A 17,943-nucleotide genomic window follows, 5' to 3' on the forward strand; every position below is an offset into this window, starting at 1 on the left:
TTATCTAGGAGTAGAAACTAGTGAGCGACTAGAGATGTCACTCTTATCACCACCACCACCACCACCACCATTGTTGGTCACACCATATGGGTCAACAGGAGGCGGTGATTCGTCCGTTTCAATCGACCCTTACGTACCATTGATCGTGACTTTGATCATCATTGCCGCCCTCATGGTTGCCTCTTTGGTTTTTGCAAATTTATGTGTTAAGCGTTGGGCATTCTTCAACAGTTCATATGCTACACAGTCATTCGTGAAGCAAGAATGTGGCATGTGCACTCGTGAGGGCACCATTGATGTTGCTTATCCTGTGATGAAGGGTAATGTGGAGAATGTGGCTTCAGAGGAGTTGGTGGAGTCAGATCCACCACAAAACGAAGAGGATGACGAGGATGGTTCTTCTGAAGAAGGTTTTTAAGACATCAATCAATCTATGTTTTACTTATCTAGAATTTTCTAGATATTATGTTATGTTCCCTCGATGCTTTGTTCAAAGAGATTTGGATGTGTTTTGTAAGCTTGATCCTACTGGTCCAAAGGATAATAAATAATATGCATCTCTTAGATTGCTGTTATGTATATACAGATCTCACTATTGTTTAGGTTTTGGTGTTTTTCAGCTCTTGTAGTTTTAGTTCATGTATTGGTCGGTTTATTATTCGGTGTGAGCTTCCCGCCATTTTTTCACGCTTGCCGTGAGACTTGAACAACCAAACAAACACCAGAAATAAGTTTGAACCGTTCATGCACATAAGCCTTACCAAAAAATTATTGCTCTTGCATTTTAATCTGCACGTCCTTCAAAATTAGAGATCATTTTAATCGAGTTCAAAAAAAAGGGAGATCTTTTTAATTGGTACTATGTAAGCAACACATTTTGGCAATTCGAACTCATTTGTATGTATTGAAATTTTTGGCACCCATTTAGCAAGTCTTAGCTTGCTTCTACCGTGCTAAAAAGCTAGCATTTCACTAATTTATGCCACTTTTCCTGAAAAAATATGTCACTTAATCTGTACATTTCTACTGCATTGTTCATGCATGTGAACATGTATGTTTTTGGCAGTTATAGATTCTGTTGTGTGTCTTCAGCAAGTACCGGTGCCTGAACTTTCTTTTTTGAGATTCGGCAACCTTTATTAAACAATAATCATATCAGTTACAAGGAAGGGGAGTAAGAAATCAGGAGGTTTATCTCGCCACTCTCTAGAAAAATTTCCTCTGTAACTAGCCCAAGCAAGCCCATGCGCTGCCGCATTACCTTCCCGAGCACAATAAACAATAGTGCCGGTGCCTGAACCTTTATTCGCCGCTTGACACAAGAGGAACATATAACATGCAAAAAAGCAAGCAAAGTATATAACCCGCATACTCATGTGAGTTAAGATACAGACGACAAAAAAACACACAATTTTCACATAAAGAAACAAGAAAATTTTAGGATTATCTCCATTAGTATTACCTCTTGTAAGGTAAGAGTATCTACAACCGGTGTCCTCAAATCCTCCTTAAACGTTCGCGGACGCGCCTAGTCAGTGACCTGATAGGAGAGAGAAGAAAAAAAAGCGACCCACCGAACCCCTTATATCATCCCTATACGTGTGGGTTGTCCACGAACCTTCATATTGAGAAAATTGTAGAGAGGATATGAGGGACCGCGGAAGCGCCTGGTCAGTCTGCCATGTACGACGTGGTCCACCCCGGACAACCTTTTCACTTTCTTTCTTTATTCATTCTTTTTTTTCTCTATCTTCACTTCATCAATCACGTGCAAGTGACAGGACATATAAGAGGGGAAATGAGGAGTATGGCTGCATGGATGGACAAATATAAGAGTTCAAAATGGACTTGTCCGGTTTTTGATAGGGCGTGTCCGCGATCGTTTAGGGGCCAGATTTGCTAAGTCTGCCTATAGATGCTTTAACATAAGGATGACAAACCTATAGGGTTAATATGGACTTTTACCTTTATACGAATAAGCAAACAAATTATTATGCCATTACAGCATGGTGCGTAACTAGGAAATATATCATGCATAGTGCTAACATTTCCATGGCATGCCTTATTTTCATCATACAAAGTATATAACCCGCATACTCATCTCTCTTCCTAATGTCTCAGTTGGTAGATCGCGTTCCGGGTTTTATTTTCGTCTCACCATTTTCATCCGATTTTCTTTCGTCGGTTTTTTCGTCCCCTCCACTCCTCCAGCCACCCACGCACGTAGCCGGAAAAAACACTCCGCAAAAAAAGCACTCCTATCGATTTAGGTCACAGCCCCATCGGTTCAACTCCTACGAGACCGCCGCCGCCGTCGGCGGCATCACCCATCTCGATCCAACTCCTTCCTCGGTCCAACTCCTACGAGACCGCCGCCGCCGCTTCCATCGCGGAACCCCAGGGTTCCTAGCCTCACCACCCACGTCTTGCTCCTCTGCCAATCTACGAGACCGCCGCCGCGCCGCCATCGCGGAACGCCAAGGTAGGGCGTGGTCACATTGCAGGCAACGAGGAGCAGCGCAAGGCTGTGTCTGTCGTGCCCTGCATCGCGCCACCCACCACCTCCACCCTCCATAGTCATCCCTTCCCCAACCTCTGTCCCGCCCGCATGACGGTCGGCCGCTGTGCTCCCTTAGCAGGCCAAGCCATGTTCATCCTCCCCCGCAGCACTGTGATCCCGCCACTGCTTCGGCCGATCATCCGCGCCCCGCCCCGCTGCGGCACAGCGCATCGTGCCCTGTAGGCGGCTGAGAGACGGAGAAGGGGTCGTAGGAGTCGTCCCCGCATCTCTCCAATATGTTTTCCTGTCCATCGTCTTCCCCCATCTCCAGCAGCTAGATCGTTCCCACATCGGATCCATGCATGTGCATCTACGTAAGTACCATCCACGTGCCTTCATTTGATTTTATTCATTGTTCATCTGGTCCTTAATTAATTATCTTGAGCGTTGATTAATTAATATGGAACTCGCACATTTGTGATGGTTTTTTATCTTGCATAAAAAGGAGAGGTGGTTCTTCTTCAGAAGAAAAAGCATTCTTGTTTTCCCCGGATGTGATTATCAGTACGATCTAATCTGATCTGATTTTTCTAGATTATGGATGCTTTCTTGTTTATCCAGTCTTGATTTGGGCAGCTGGTTCATGAATATCTTCTCCTGTGGAGAGTTAGTAGCAAAATTATTTATTATGTCATCTGTACTTCAATAAATGTGAAGCTCAGACAAGCTATTCTGTTCAGGGTGTTTGCTAACAGTCCATATTTTCAGATTTCCCACGTGTGCACAACTAATTTCCCCGGTGAAGCTGCTGCTTTCTGGTCAGCTGCAAGCTCCTATTTCTTCCCATAGTTTTTGTACTGTGATAGCCTCAATGAAAAAAATAGTTGTTCTATATAGGTGCTTCTCATTTCACGGATAGATTGTTCTTGATAGGTAGCTGACATGAATTATAGTTTGTCCTGGAGACCTTAATATCAATAGTTCTAAGTAGAGTTCTGAATGAACTGCAAAAAATACTCTTGTTAGATTGCCAGTTATCTTAGTTAAACCTTCTAGATGTTTGTTCTATGCTGCATCATCTATTAAATCACCGCTAAGTATCCTGCACTGAGATCCGTAGCAATGTTTGTGTGTAGCCACCGCGCCTCAGCTCTACCGGCGGAATGGCCATGTATATATTTTTCTTCTGCCCGCATAATGGAAAAAACCCTCAAAAGTAGTTGCAGGTGGGCCGTCGGTGACAAGATTTACCCACAGAAGTTGAATAGGTATTAACCCCTAAGAATACCCAAAAGCAGAGGTAAGGAAGATCGAGGTAACTACACTGATGTTTGAGGAAATATTGTTAATATACCTTGTTAGCGAATTGAGTCCTATCACTGGCTAGACAAGAGTGAATGCCTTATCCTTGTCCTTTAGACGCTTGCTGCTCTATAGCCATAACAGTGTGATAACTGATAACTACTTAGTTGATTTTTGGGTTGCTTTGCTGTCTGAATCAGGTTTTTGCAGATCATTACTATCCTTTTTTTAGGGGCAATACTACCCTTACTTACCTCATAGTTGTGCATAAATCTTCACAAGCAGTGATTTTAGGGTTCGTTCTGTCTGAAACCGTGCTAAGCGGCGAGCCAAATTAATTATTTCACGGTTCTTAAGCGGTACATAACATAATGCTAACTGTTCGTTCTACATGTTCATATAACTGATTATTGTTGATTTGTAAATATTCTATCTGTATTGTTGATAGAAGATAGACTGTACTATCCTATTTATTTGTCCCTCCCTTGGTTTGCCTTTGGCTCTATTGGTCGTTTTTTTGCACAAATTTATTTGCTTGCCTCTATTTTGAAATAGAATATTTGGCTTGGCTTTTGACTGCTGTTGTATGCGTGATGGCAGATGGATTTTTTTCAGCTGACACACTATGAGATGCTTGTGATGTAGCAGTTGTAAGTATCGAACCAAATGAATTATTATTTTTAATGTTATTTTTGTGCAGTTTCGCCTCTTACATACTCTGGTGATTTTTTAGATGCTTGCAACTTTGTGATTGTACAAGAACATGTCGCGATGGTTGGCTATTGCCCAGTGTAGGCCTTTTAACAAACATGTCGTGATTGATCTATTCCACACTGGTACATTAGAAGATCTATGTCTATACATGTATGTTGTATTGAAAGATCTTGCATATTTCGAAGCTAAATCATGGCAAAGTAGATATCAGTTTTTAGGTTAATTCTAATGTAATGCAATTAACTTCCCATGAACTCTTGAAAAAAGGTGCTTTTCTTCGTCTGCAGTATGTTCACCCAGTAGAATGGATGCTTTTGAGTACAAAAAGTCTGAAAGCCTGTTCAACTATGATGTATAGTGTGTAGTAGCACTTCGGTTAGGTATAGTTCTTGCTAAGTGTCGTTCATAGTGTTCCTTTTTATGGCAAGGCATAGTAGATTGTAGTTGTCATAGGCATCCAGCAGTTCGAAAACTGATGTAATGCTGATAAATATGTACATCAGTGCACAAGCAGTTGAACAGTCCTTAATATCTTGATGGAAGGAATAAGAGGCACTTACAATGCTCAGTTTATTGTGTCTGCCGTATTGTTGTGCTATTTCAGGAAGAATATGCAAAAGAGGTAATGACACCAGGGCCCTCAAGCTCATGTAAGCTGAAGAGGCAAAAATTCTTGATAACATAGAGCATACTAGCATTATCCTCATTTTCTAATCTATTAGTCCTTCATAATTCTTCGCATGATGTAAGATTGGTTGCATTGTTAACAAAACTAAAGAAAATAACAATATATCAGGTAATACTCCCTGTGTAGCTTGCAAAATTGTTTTATATTATGGGACGGAGGGAGTAACTTTTATTGATAGATATTCAGATTGCACTGATGTGAACAATCCAGGTATATTAGCACGTCTATTGATTGTGGAAGTTTCAAATGTTTAACCACATGGATATCACAACGATACATGTACATATTGGTGTAGTATCTTCAAATTTATTTCTCAAATGTTAAAATATAGATAGAATAAGATCAGAACAGAAGAATTGTGTTTACATGATTGTGATGCATGTGTTTGTCCATGTATTTTGGTATACACTAGAATGTGTATAGTATATCTTGTTTGTGTTTTCTTTTCAGATGATTTTTTTGGCGTGTTGGGTTTCTTTATGTCACTTCAGGAGTTGAAGAATGAGAAACTAAAGGTTGTTCTACTTCTTATATTAACTCGTGATGTGACTATACTTGTGCATAGTGAGGTAGTCAATGATGGCGGGAGTGACATGGACACTCTATGCCCTTGCCGCTCGCCAAACACGGTGTTTCCCCGGATGTGATCTACTGTGACGATGAGGTCATGCAGGTATGACCTCTGATCATATGCCTTAGGTAATGCTTCAGAAGCTATTCATTGTATTTTAGTTTTGGTTAGGTAGGTATAGTGTCCATTATAAGCTCATATATATTTGGGTTCTTCCAAGTATTTGTGCAAGAATTACTAAAAAATACCCCTAATTTATTATCTAAAGTAGTTAGCAGTAATATTGTACTCATGATTATCAGCAATAAAAAGCCCATCTACTTTAGCCACATTTCTCCCCCACAGATGTACTGGATTTTGGAGAATCCAGACTATCCAGATGGTTGGAATTTGAGGAGCCCGTTGGGTGCCCATTTGATGTCAAAACACGACCGGACGTAAGAGGTAGAAATGAGCTTTAACAGAAATATGGAGAATGATTTGAGGGATTGTAAATGGTTGAGATAGAGAATCATTTGAGCGGTTGTAAATGGTTGAGATAGCAAAATATGCACATCTGATATTGATTAAGTTTTCTATGAAGGATTTTGCATTACATGCACCGGCGGAGCGTCGGCGGGACCAAGGAGGGTCCCGGCCCCCTTTTCATGTGTAACATTGCAAGGATAAGCTTGTCCTAAAACTAAACACCCTATTAATCTTCCGGCCATGGTTTAGGTTTAGCTTCAGGTTCAAACTGCTCAGAACATCATACTATTGCAGTCTAGCTTTCCAACTTTTCTTGGTCCAGAGTAACCAGAGAGAAGTGAAGAACTCAACTAGGTAGATTAGATGCCCCTTGTGTGGGTGAGAATATTTATTTTTCTTAACCAAGCTCTCAAGATACCAAGGAAATAATGATTGTTAACCTACATGCATCATGTTCAACCCATCTTCTTCGCAACCAGTACATTTTATTTTTGCATGTCCATTGCTCATTTTAACTTCTGCCATTTATTCCTAGGAGCTCATATATATTTCTTTTCTTTTCTCCTTTCGCATATGGTCTCATTGTTACTTCAATAATAGTACTATGCAATCCAATTTTTTCTCCAGGAGCCAATGGTCAAGTTTGTACATTTTTTTGTTTTTGAAAGATGTCCTACCAGCTCTATTGTCTATAAATGGTTCGGTCTATGATTTTTGTCGGGGATTCGCCGCTTCTTTTGGAGGTACGACGTCTACATCTATCAGCTGTTCTGCCACGAATTCTGATGCACTTTTAATGTATCTTGGATTAAAACAAGCATGAGAACTTGCCAAGCCATCTGGAAATGCCATCAGAGCCGAAACATTTTTTAGGTTGCTGACAGCATTGAGCTGGACTTGCTTTTTATGCTACTACTGCTGAAGACAAACTCCAGAGAAGGGAGTGAAAGTAGAAAGAAGAGAGGTTGCACAAGATGAGTAATGATGGGTAGCGATAGAGGCTGAAACTGTGATGATGATGCGGATCTGACCATTAGTATGTTTCCCATCAAGGAAATCTACAATTTCTATTATGATACAGATTTTTTATTATGAGGTCTGTTTCTCATAAAGAATGTGATTTCTGCATGATAGTTTTCTATTGAAGGTTTTATGCAAAGACTGACATTTAAGAAGGATGTAGTAAAATGTAAACCTTGGTAGGTACTCCTGAAGTTGAAGCTACTCAGGCAATAGTAATTTCTTTTTCCGAGAACTGAACTACTGTTTCAGGTTTTGCTTAATATTGTTATTCCTCGTAGGATGTTCAAGATGTACACCCTTTAAATTTTGTACTTACCATAGCTTCAGGTCCACTTGTGAGCTCTTATGCAATTTTGCTTAAGTTAGATTACATTGGGGTTGCTTTGACCTTATGGTCATGTATATACCAACGAGGACCTATTACATATCCTTTTTCCCTCACAAATCTTTAGGTACAACTGCATAGTTACGTGCTTCGAATTAAAAGCATGTATGGCAGGTGGTGGAAGGAAAGATTGCAAGTCAGATGCACCACTGGTATACAGTAGACACAATTTGTGTTAAACCATTGAAATGTTTATGACCCGTTCCAATGCACGGGCAGTCAACTAATTCAATACGCCATCATCTCTTGAGGTAGTGATAGCCGTCTCATTTTTTCAATCAGATGTACAATACGCCATAATCTCTTAGAGTATGTGGGAAGTTTAGAAAAGATGCAAGAAATGGTGCAGTGAGATGACACACCTTCTAAGTGACGACAATGCTACATGCTGCTTTGTCTTTTTTATTTATTATATTTTTATATGTTCACCTTTGTAGGTCAGAGATAATAAAAGTTGATGGTTTCGGATGATGCTTTGAAAATGTCGATTGAGAAAGTGACGGATGTAACTATGAGGGACTGGACTCAAAAGTCATCCAGTTTTACACGATGAGATGCATACAAATAATTATTCTTCCTTGTATATATGTTGCACATGATAGTACTTTTTTTGCGAGGTATGAGAGAGATGGAGATAGATTACGTTGATGTTCAAAAAGAATCCTTTGACAAGGGCCGGGTTAATTTCATTGGAATGAGCCAAAACTACACCGAGTTTTATACAACAACGTAATCTATCTCCATTGCTAAAAACCTAAAAAGCTCATGGCAACGCACAGGCATTCTACTAGAGGTCAACATGGTAAGTAAAGTATTTTGTTTATTGTTATCATGGTTTATTGTTGTTTCTATAGCTCCACTTGTAGATTTATCTTCCCTATTCATCCATCGGCCGATACATCTTGTACGTCATCAACAAAGAGGCACGTTGTCTATATATTATGGACCCTATTCAAACATCACAATCGTCAGAGGATAAAAATTTGACGCATGCACTGAAATTAAATAGTTTTGTAAGGGATTTTAAAGAAGCACTCGAAATAAAGCTGCATGGTTGGAATTCTGATATATCTAAATGGCAATGTTTATTTCCGTTTGGTATTCCAATGAGTATAGACGGGTAATGAATTCATAATAAAAATATTTATTTTTGTTAATTTAAAAGTTTGCAGGAATGTGTCTGGCTATTTTGTTTTTCATTTTATGCTCTGGTGGAACGGTAAAGAATTGCTGAAGCCGGTTTGTACGGTGAGTATTGTCCGTTACATGTTTTAAGACCATCAGCGTGAAATTTTCATACTAACTACATATATTGTTTGTGCAGGATGGGTATGAATTGAGAAAGCAGTTTTTATTATACTTGCTAAAACATCGTGGAAATGAAGCTAATGGCAACTTTCTTGATATTATAAAAGAATTTCTTAAGAGCATCATCTAGATATTTATAGTTTTGTAATAGATGTTTAGTTGGAACATTGCTCAGTTTGTTACATGGACATGTTGTTAATCTTTCTTTTTGTTATCAATTTACATTGCAAAAATGGACTTCAATTATTCAATAATTGTGTTTGTGTTATATTGTTTGTATATATGAAATTTAACATGCAACTCTTGCAAACTATTTCAAGAGCCCGTTGCAACGCACGGGCACTCTACTAGTGTGAGTAAAAACACAATTTAGTTAATTTTGAACTTTTGGATCATTGTATAATTTCAGACACAATTTCAGATTTTTCATGCGATCATATAGTTTTTTTTACACGAGTAAGAGTGAAATTAATAGAAGTGTGACATGATAGTATGAATTAAATATGTAGTTTTTTTGAATAGTTTGGATTGCTTACCACACGTGTCACGTGGTGATATGTATTCTGTAATAATGATGGTGGCGGGCTCCGCTGCCGAAGGTGGCGGGGGTGCTCTCTCTCCCTCTCCCAGGGCGGCGCTGGAGGCCAGTCCTGTTGACTGGGATGGCGATGGCTGGCGGACCAGCGCGAGAAGGCCGGGGTGGTGGCCCCGGGACGAGCTGGCCGGTGCACAACATCTCAGGTGGTCCGCACTTGACAGGCGGCGACGGCTTCGGCCACAGGGGTGGCGCGGCCTCGCTAGATCTGGGTTCTGGCGCCTGGATCCGTGCGCGGGACGGTGGTGCTACGCGGCGGTGGCCGCGGGCAGCCGGTGGCTGGTTTCCATGTGTGGCGCGTAGGTGTGCTAGTAGGGCACGACGGCCGCAGTTCTGCCTGGGTGTGCACCAGTGTCGGCTGCGGGCTCAGAGCGGCTCGGGCGAGGAGTGGTGGTTCAGGCAAAGGCAGTGGCTCGAGGGGGTCTTCCCTCCTGTCTGGTTTTGCTCGGCCTGCCATGGCCATGACTGGAGATTGGAGGAGGTTGCCGCTCCATGGAGGAGGTGGTTGGTGGTGGGATGGATGGGTGTCTATGGTGGCGGTGGATGTGGAGTTGTCCTTGGCCGAGGTGGCACTGGCCAGGGCGCTCGAGATGGTGGGGGCTGCTAGGTTAATATGCTGCGTGATGCGACGCCTCCCGTCGTGGTGGTTGACCCGATTGAGTAGCTCCGGAAGTTTGGGTTTTGTGATCTTGGGCCGGGAGAAATCCCCGCTTCATGACGCCGAGGCTAGCCACGACGACGTCCTTGGATGCCGTCCCCTCTTTGGAGGTGTTTCTTTGGCCCGGGAAACCCTTGGTCCGTCCTTTGGACCAAGCGGCGGCGGTATCATGGCGTCATCCCCTTTTTGAAGGCATCTTCTCGTTGCTCGAGGAGTTCCAGTGGCACGGCGCAATTTGGTGTCGGCTTCTACTATGGGTATGGGCCTCCTTGGCGCAATGTACACCATCGCAGGCGCTCTTTCGATGACGCCGTCTGTAGGTCCCCCAAGGCCCTGCTGTCCACTTGCCAACTTCTTGGCGCAATGGGTGGGGTATGTTTGTCTGTGTTGGCCTCGAGTTTTGGTCTTGTTGTAGAGGTCTTCGGCTTCGGTTGTGACGCGTCTTGGTTTCTCTGTGGCTTGCCCCATCGCCATCGGCATGAGGTTGACCTAGATGAAGCATGAATCGTAGTACCCGTGGTGGGTGTGTTTGGTGGATGTGGATGCTAATTCTTATGATTGGCGTTGTAATGGCCGAAAGACGTTGTATCCGGCTTCTTTGTCACTTCTTCTTTAATATATGATACACATGCGCATGCGTATTCGGAAAAAAAATATGTAAGCCATATTTGGTAAAAAAATGTCATCCAATAATAAGGCATGACTATTATATATGGAAATCATGCATGCCTACTATACATGGAAGCAAAATAAACATATTCATGAATTTCCTTTAAACATAGTGAAAAGAGAGGTTAAAAATCATTTAAACATTCATTTTTGACAAGTGGTTGCTTTATTTGGATTATTATGTTGATCAAATGTATCCTTAATGAATGGAATGATCAGATTGAATATTTCTCTTGAGATGGACCATCTTAAAACTGCTCTAACAAAACACTCCATTGGTCAACTGCCTTTTTACAAAAAGAAAATATGGTAGCCATATGATGTTGAAATTTCTTGTATGTGCAAAGCAAAAAGATGTACGTCAATGATGCAATAGAGAGAAAATGAGATCTTGCAAAACTGTGCGATCTATCTGGTTTTGATTATGTTCCATTAACCCAGCTCAACTGGATATACACTTTGCGACAAGACACTTTTTTGGAACTACGAAAGGTAGAGTTCAATTTTCACTGAACTAAAACATAGGTCCTTATATATCTTCACACAAAACCAGAGTATTTTGCTCTCATATAGATATCTTTCATTTGTTTAAGAAAATTTGATGGAAAACGGTGATGGAGATAATGTAATTTGAGGTTCGAAACAACTCTGCGTACAACGATTTTTGTACAACACTTCCACGCCAGACAGTGAATAGATGCTGGATGCTATGACCAACAAACTGAGCCATCTCTAATCGTATAAGTGTAGGACGGAATTTTGTCGTATGCATAGCATTGTTGTTTTCAGGTTATCCTGTCCTCCAGGGATACTAGTGCAGGTTATCTTGTCCTCCAGGGATACTAGTATGGCAGCTTTTAACTGGACAATAAATTACTCAAAACCTCAAGCAAGGTCTAATATATACCATTGGTTTGCACTTTTGACATAATGAGACCTGCAAATCATGGCCGAGGGAAAGCATCAGGTGCTCCAAACACTCATATGCTCCCACGCTCCAATGTTCGAAAGCTCAATTCTCTTTTTGTGGACATTCACAAGACATGTCTGTCGGATTTCGGGTTTCGGCAAAACCCTCGAGATTCGAACACTGGGGTGCGCACGAAGATCTCCCCCCGCCCCTCAGCTCATGCTCTCGCAACGATCTCAGAACCTAACTCACCAAACTCGAAGAACAAAGGACACAGAGTTTATACTGGTTCGGGCCACCGATGTGGTGTAATACCCTACTCTAGTGTGGTATGGTGGATTGCCTCTTGGGCTGAGGATGAACAAATACAAGGGAAGAACAACCTCCTGAGGAGAGGTGTTCTTGGGCTCGATGAGCTTGTTTGTGTGAGGATGGAATAGATCCGATCCAAGATGAGTTCTTGGATCCCCTCCTCCTTTCTCCTCCCTCTCTACTGTGGTGGCTAGTCCTATTTGTAGAGGCCCTGGTCCTCTTCCCAAATATAGGCGGAAAGGGATCCAACAACGGCCAAATTTGAAGGGAGACAACTAGTACAAGTTATCCTGACAAAAAGTGGTCTTCGCCTGCCAAAGGCTCTGGTGCTGACGCCGTCCTGGGCTCCACGGTGACCTCCGTCCTGCCGTCCTGCTGGTCTTGGTCTTGTTGCACCGATATGAAAACCTTTGCCTGATGCCTCGGGACTCCTCCCATGCGCCTGCCCCTTTAGCACCAAAGAGGAAACGAGGACACTGCGCACACTGGCGCCCGCCTGGCCTTGGTCGTCATGGCTTGCGTCACAGGAACCTCGCGAGGTGCCCCTCGCCTTGATCCCTCCGCCCCTCGCGAGCCAGCCTAGTAAGGCCGCCCCCGAGGAGGTCTTGTGTCGTCCGCCTCGCGAGGCTTGGCCCTCGCGAGGGTCTTGAGTGTTTGCTGGTGAAGATGGACCGTACAGGGCCACTGGTGGAGCCACGCCATGGGCCGCAGGCAGGCAAGTCTGGGGACCCCCGTTCCCAGAACGCCGACAGTAGCCCCCGGGCCCAAGGCACGCTCGGACTTGGCTTTGAGGCGAAGCCAAAGGGCAAGTGCGGAGCACCGCGGGCCCCAATAGCCTGCGTCCTCGATTGACGCGTGGCGACTGACGGGACATGGGCGTCTCCGCTTCCCCACGCTGCCTCGGCAACCGCCCGACTTGACGAGTCCTTGATGCATGCAGAGAAAACTATCATTACCTGTGATCGTGGGGGTCGCCGGTTGGCCTTCTCCTGCTATAAATGAGGAGGGGGGGCTAAGCCCCCGTCGCCCATCTCTTCCTGCTTCGCTCGCTTCTTCTCCCTTGCTTCATCGCTCGCAGCGACACCCATGGCGCCGATTCGGAGGTTCTCAGCCGCAGAGAAAGGAAAAGCCCCCCGCGACGAGCCGGGGCCGCTTCCGCCGAAGAAGAGGCTGGCCCGCCGCCGCGACGTAGTCGTGAGGCCGGAGGTGTCGAGGCCTTGGTGTGAGCGGCCTCCCCTCGGGTATCCGCTGCCTTTGTACGCCCAGGCCGAGGGCTCTGGAGGAAGAGGCGGCGACCATCGCCGTGGTAGCGGGCGTCGTCGCCCCAGGAACCCACGCCGAGGGCTCCTCGCGCGAACTTGTGATGTGGGCGGCGATGCCTCCGCGCACTCGGATTCGCTTCCCGCAGTTCTTCTCTGCCGAGATGCCGCCGAGGGGTCCCCTCGAACTATGGCTGCAACATGCCGAGTGCGATGCCCCGGCGACAGGGGCGGAGGTCGAGGTCGTCTCCTAGGGAAAGATCTTCATGACCCGCGGCTGGGGTGAGGTCGCCCGAGTTTGCCGCACGGAGGGCGCCCTCGCCATCCACTTCGAGTACGACGGCGCCCCTATGATGTTCTTCAAGGTCTTCGACAAGGAAGGCCGCCGCTTGGAGTGCTGCCCTGGAGAGGGTCGTCGGGACGGTGCAGCGGCAGGAGCCAGGCCGGCCGCTGGCCTCGCCAGCGGTTCCTCCAGCAGCAGCGGTGACGCTCGGGAGTCCAGCGACTCTCCCGAGCCCTACGAGACTCCGAAGACGAGCGACGACAGCTACGTGCCCCTGAGCTCTCGCTGTGCCTGGAGTGCAGCCGCAGCGTCTGGCCGTCGCCGTCGCTGATCTGGATGGGGTTGGCGCCGGCCTCCCGTGGCCCACTGTTGATGATGGCGCCGGTGGCTTGGTGCGTGTAGATAGGGCTCCTAGAAACCTTCTTCTTTTGTTTCCTGCGAGGAATCGAGACGAACCCCGTGGGAGGCGTGTAAAGGGTCTGTAATGCCTTTTGTTGATATCATCCTTATTATGAATATTTACAAATACATGTCCTGCTTCGGCTCGGTCTCCCCTTTCCAACTTCACGGTAGCTTGGTGCTCTACACCGACGGGTCCCGGTCCCCAGGCAGGCTGCAGCCGTCGCTGGTATGCCAGGTGATACGCCTCCAATGTATCTATAATTTTTGATTGCTCCATGATATTATATTATCTATTTTGGATGTTAATGGGCTTTATTTTACACTTTTATATCATTTTTGGGACTAACCTACTAACCGGAGGCCCATCCCAAATTGCTGTTTTTTTGCCTATTTTAGGGTTTCGAAGAAAAGGAATATCAAACAGAGTCCAAACGGAATGAAACCTTCAGGAATGTGATTTTCTCAACAAACGTGATCCAGGAGACTTGGAGTGGCCTTCAAGAAACAAGGGAGGAAGGCACGAGGCAGGGGGGCGCGCCCTCCACCCTCGTGGGCCCTCAGTTGCTTCACCGACGTACTTCTTCCTCCTATATATATCCATGTACCTCCAAACATCCAGGAGCACCACGAACACATAATTCCATCGCCGCAACCTTCTGTACTCGAGAGATCCCATCTCGGGGCCTTTTCCGGAGCTCTGCCGGAGGGGGCATTGATCACGGAGGGCCTCTACATCAACTCCATGGCCTCTCTGGTGACGTGTGAGTAGTTTACTTCAGACCTACGGGTCCATAGTTATTAGCTAGATGGCTTCTTCTCTCTCTCTCTGGATCTCAATACAAAGTTCTCCTCGATTTTCTTGGAGATCTATTCGATGTAATCTTCTTTTGCGGTGTGTTTGTCGAGATCCGATGAATTGTGGGTTTATGATCCAGATTATGTATGAACAATATTTGATTCTCCTCTGAATTCTTTTATGTATGATTGGTTTATCTTTGCAAGTCTCTTCGAATTATCAGTTTGGTTTGGCCTACTAGATTGATCTTTCTTGCAATGGGAGAAGTGCTTAGCTTTGGGTTCAATCTTGCGGTGTTCGATCCCAGTGACAGAAAGGGAACCGATACGTATTATATTGTTGCCATCGAGGATAAAAAGATGGGGTTTATATCATATTGCATGAGTTTATCCCTCTACATCATGTCATCTTCCTTAAAGCATTACTCCATTCTCTTGAACTTAATACTCTAGATGCATGCTGGATAGCGGTCGATGTGTGGAGTAATAATAGTAGTAGATGCAGGCAGGAGTCGGTCTACTTGTCTTGGATGTGATGCCTATATACATGATCATACCTAGATGAGGGAGTCCTGGATTAGGGGGTATCCGGATAGCCGGATTATATCCTTTGGCCGGACTGTTGGACTATGAAGATACAAGATTGAAGACTTTGTCCCGTGTCCGGATGGAACTCTCCTTGGTGTGGAAGGCAAGCTTGGCAATACGGATATGTAGATCTCCTTCCTTGTAACCGACTCTGTGTAACCCTAGCCCCCTCCGGTGTCTATATAAACCGGAGGGTTTAGTCCGTAGGACAAAGAAGAACAACAATCATACCATAGGCTAGCTTCTAGGGTTTAGCCTCTTCGATCTCGTGGTAGTAAACTCTTGTACTACTCATATTATCAAGAACAATCAAGCATGATGTAGGGTATTACCTCCATCAAGAGGGCCCGAACCTGGGTAAACATCGTGTCCCCTGCCTCCTGTTACCATCCGCCTAGACGCACAGTTCGGGACCCCCTACCCGAGATCCGCCGGTTTTGACACCGACATTGGTGCTTTCATTGAGAGTTCCTCTGTGTCGTCATCGTTAGGCTTGATGGCTCCTTCAATCATCGATAGCGATGCAGTCCAGGGTGAGACTTTTCTCCCCGGACGGATCTTTGTATTCGGCAGCTTCGCACTGCGGGCCAACTCACTTGGCCATCTGGAGCATATCGAGAGTTACGCCCCTGGCCACCAGGTCAGGTTTGGAAGCTTAAACTACACGGCCGACATCCGCGGAGACTTGATCTTCGATGGATTCGAGCCCCTGCCGAGTGCGCCGCACGGTCACGATGAGCATGATTTAGCTCTACCATCGAACAGTGTTCAGGAGACCGCATCGGCAACCGCTCCGACTCTCAATTCGGAGCCAATTGCACCATCCATGGACGGGTGGATAGACCCCGCCACGGAGGCCGCATTCTCAGCGGCGATCGAGCCGAGTATCGACCTTACCCTTCACGAGAGCCATGACGCCAAACTACCGGATTCTTCTCCGGCTACGGACTCTGAACCGCCTGCGCCCATGCCTATTGAATCCGACTGGGCGCCGATCATGGAGTTCACCTCCGCGGATATCTTTCAGCACTCGCCCTTCGGCGACATACTGAACTCATTAAGGTCTCTCTCCTTGTTAGGAGAGTCCTGGCCGAACTATGTCCGGCAGGATTGGGATGCGGATGACGAAGAAATTCGCCGCCCACCCAACACCCACTTAGTAGCCACTATCAACGATTTGACCGACATGCTCGACTTCATCTCCGAAGACATTGATAGTATGGACGACGATGCAGGAGACGAACAGGAACCACTGCCCACAGGGCACTGGACGCCCACTTCATCATATGATGTATACATGGTGGACACACCCAAAGAAAACGACGACGAGGAATGGAAGGACACAACGAAGGATTGTTCCCTCGAGAAGCAGTCAAAGCGGTGGCATAAGCGCCGCTCCAAATCCCGCCTCGGCAGAAACAACGTTCATATAGACCCAGTGATAGAGCAGGGTGAGCCAGCAGACGACAAACACGGCATTGAACCATTGTCCAACCACGGCAACACGGAGAATCAAACCGAACAAACCGACTCTGGCGAAGATAACATTCCGGATGACATCACACAAGACAGGCACCCGGAGCAACAGAATACCCATCAAAGGCTTGTTGCCACTGCGAGGAGTCTGAAAAAGCAGAAGCAAAGGCTCAGGGCTGCACAAGATGCACTCGGAATTAGATGGAGTGAAGTACTCAACACCGCAGCAAAGTACGGTGGTAGTCGCCACACAAAGAGCTACCTGAAGTGAAAGCTGCTACCTGAATTCGATGAGGAGGCCTTAGATCCCCCACAATCAAAAAACAAAACAGCCATCCGGTCGGATAGACGACCTAGTGGCCAACATAGAGCGGCAAACGACGCCGCACACAAGCCAGTACGCGATCCACGTGAGGGCTCGCATCAAAAGGACGGCACAACCAGATCCATCTACGGGCCAAGCAAGCGCGCTCCAGCACGCAATGCAACACAACAAAAATCCGAACACCACGGTACACCCAAATACAGGGGTGCCGCACACCCCCTATATTTCACCGATGAGGTGCTGGACCATGAATTTCCAGAGGGATTCAAACCCGTAAACATAGAGGCGTACGACGGAACGACAGACCCTGGGGTCTGGATTGAGGACTACATCCTCCATATCCACATGGCTTGAGGAGACGACCTCCACGCCATCAAGTACTTACCCCTCAAGCTCAAAGGGCCAGCTCGACACTGGCTTAAAAGCCTCCCCGAAAACTCCATTGGAAGCTGGGAAGAGCTCGAAGACGCTTTTCAGGCAAGTTTTCAAGGGACCTATGTCCGATCACCGGATGCAGACGATTTAAGTCATATAACTCAACGGCCCGGAGAGTCAGCCCGAAAGCTTTGGAACAGGTTTCTCACTAAAAAGAACCAAATAGTCGACTGTCCGGATGCCGAAGCCTTAGCAGCTTTCAAGCACATCGTTCGAGACGAATGGCTTGCCAGACACCTCGGCCAAGAAAAGCCGAGAACAATGGCAGCATTAACAA

At 45.6% G+C, this 17,943-nt stretch overlaps 1 pseudogene; it reads left to right on the forward strand.

The window, feature by feature from the left end:
* Positions 1 to 9,448: 9,448 nt before the first annotated feature.
* On the forward strand, positions 9,449 to 10,647 carry LOC147991680 (uncharacterized; annotated as a pseudogene).
* Positions 10,648 to 17,943: the final 7,296 nt, after the last annotated feature.

This window comes from Triticum urartu, chromosome 1A (assembly GCF_056163025.1).
Source record: "Triticum urartu cultivar PI428250 chromosome 1A, HENAU_Tu73, whole genome shotgun sequence".
In the NCBI taxonomy this organism is placed as follows: domain Eukaryota; kingdom Viridiplantae; phylum Streptophyta; class Magnoliopsida; order Poales; family Poaceae; genus Triticum; species Triticum urartu.